We start from the raw sequence: 2,500 nt of genomic DNA on the forward strand, positions 1-2,500 counted from the left end.
CAAGGCTCGATGAGAAAGACCGCTGGTTTAGACACTGGGGCAGTGGCAGCCCGCGGGGCAGTGTCGGCAGATTCGGCAGCAGTGTCTGCCGATTCGGCAGCGTTGGCTTGTTGGCGCGGGGGGCCGATTCGAGTGGGGACTTGGGCAGCGGGCAGTGAAAGCAAGAGTTTCCCCGATGCTGCCGGGAAAAACGCTCCCCGGGATGGCCGGGTGAGATGACCCGGCGGCCCGCGACGGGTCATTCAATTCCATGCCCCGTCAACATAACTCCCGATGTACTGTTTGCTTTTTCGGAAGAAGAGATCCATCCCCCCATCCTCGGCCAGCCAAAAACGCTCCAATTAATGGCCGGGTGAGATGACCCGGAGGCCCGCGACGCGTCATTCAAATCACTGCCCTATCGGCTACAACTGCTGATGGGTGGGATTAGAGGCCTGCCATGGTGGTGAGGGGCGGCGAGGACCGTGAAAGCTAGAGTTTTTCAGAGGCTGCCGGGAAAAAGGCCCCTCGGGTGGCGGGGTGCGAGGACCAGGCGCGTCATTCAATTCTCTTCCCTATCAACTTGGCTCCCGTTGGCGGGATTGGAGGCCTACTGTTTGTTACAGGGCTAAAATCGTCAGGGGAAGAGCTGACGAAACAATGCTGGTTTGGATGCAGGGGGTAGTGTTGGAATCGGCAGCGCGGACAAAATCGGCAAAGTCGACAAAAAAGACTGTTGGTCTGGACATCGGGGCAGCGGCAGCCATGCCGACAGGGGGGGAAATCGGCAGCACAGATTTGTGCAGCTGCAGGTTCGTCGGGGAAATCGGCAGCGCAGATTTTTCGATGAACATGGGCTGGAAGATGGACTGTCCAGGCCAGGCAGGGAAATTCGTCAAGGGGACACGCTGACGAAACAGCGCTGGTTCAGGCACGGCGGGCAGTGTTGGAATCGGCAGCGCCGACGAAATCGGCAAAGTCGGCAGAATCGGCAGCGGGTGCTGGCGATGAGTCTGGACGATTTATAGTCCAGGGCTTGATGGAAAAGACTGTTGGTCCAGACAATGGGGCAGTGGCAGCGCGGATTTGTGCAGCTGCAGGTTCGTCGGGGAAAATCGGCAGCGCAGATTTTTCGACGAACAGGGGCTGGGCGCTGGACTGGCCGGGCCAGGCAGGAAAATTCGTCAGGGGGGCACGCTGACGAAAACAGGGGCTGCGGAGTGGAAAATCGGCAGCGCAGATTTTTCGACGAACAGGGGCTGGACCGGCCGGGCCAGGCAGGAAAATTCGTCAGGGGGGCACGCTGACGAAAAGAGGGGCTGCCGCGTGGAAAATCGGCAGCGCAGATTTTTCGACGAACAGGGGCTGGACGCTGGACTGGGCCAGGCAGGAAAATTCGTCAGGGGGCACGCTGACGAAAAGAGGGGCTGCCGCGTGGAAAATCGGCAGCGCAGATTTTTCGACGAACATTCGTCAGGGGGGCACGCTGACGAAAAGAGGGGCTGCCGCGTGGAAAATCGGCAGCGCAGATTTTTCGACGAACATTCGTCAGGGGGGCACGCTGAGGAAAACAGGGGCTGCCGCGTGGAAAATCGGCAGCGCAGATTTTTCGACGAACAGGGGCTGGATGCTGGACCGGCCGGGCCAGGCAGGAAAATTCGTCAGGGGGGCACGCTGACGAAAAGAGGGGCTGCCGCGTGGAAAATCAGCAGCGCAGATTTTTCGACGAACAGGGGCTGGACTGGCCGGGCCAGGCAGGAAAATTCGTCAGGGGGGCACGCTGACGAAAAGAGGGGCTGCCGCGTGGAAAATCGGCAGCGCAGATTTTTCGACGAACAGGGGCTGGACGCTGGACTGGGCCAGGCAGGAAAATTCGTCAGGGGGGCACGCTGACGAAAACAGGGGCTGCCGCGTGGAATGGCAGCCTACACGCAGATGCGAATTCGGCAGCGCACGATGGCTTGAGCAGGTCATGGGTTCGACTTGGCGCGATCTGAAACCTGGACGAGGGACTGTCGACGCTGGACGAGCCAGCGCGGTGGCCTGTCGTGCCCCGTTCAGGGGGGGCCTGCCGCGGAGACAGCCCTCGCGGGCTCGACAGCGCAGGCCAGCGTCCCCGACGTCGCTGGCCGCGGCAGGCGAGCTGCCGGGGTTCCCGCATTCCTACAAGAAAACGTCGTGCTTTCCACATGAAACCAATCCAGTAAAATCAGCCATATTTTTATGAGGCTGCCCACTGAATTTGGGGTCATTCCGGGCCGGTTCCTAGTTTTGCGGATTTACTCGATTTCTAATGGTAGGAAAATTAAAACAAATACTTCCCGACCTCGAAAAATTCTGGGAAAATTAATGAAGGTGGATTGGATTTTTGCCAACCTCTGTGCAAAATTTCAGCTCAAAATACCAAGAAATGAATTTTTTAGAGGGGGGGTGACAGCTGGGACCTAGTAGTGTCTCCCCCTGCCAGAGCTGCAATGACACTTATTGCTCTTTAGGGAGCCACCAGGCCGGCGCCCCTCAA

This window comes from Populus nigra, chromosome 2 (assembly GCF_951802175.1).
Source record: "Populus nigra chromosome 2, ddPopNigr1.1, whole genome shotgun sequence".
Taxonomy (NCBI): domain Eukaryota; kingdom Viridiplantae; phylum Streptophyta; class Magnoliopsida; order Malpighiales; family Salicaceae; genus Populus; species Populus nigra.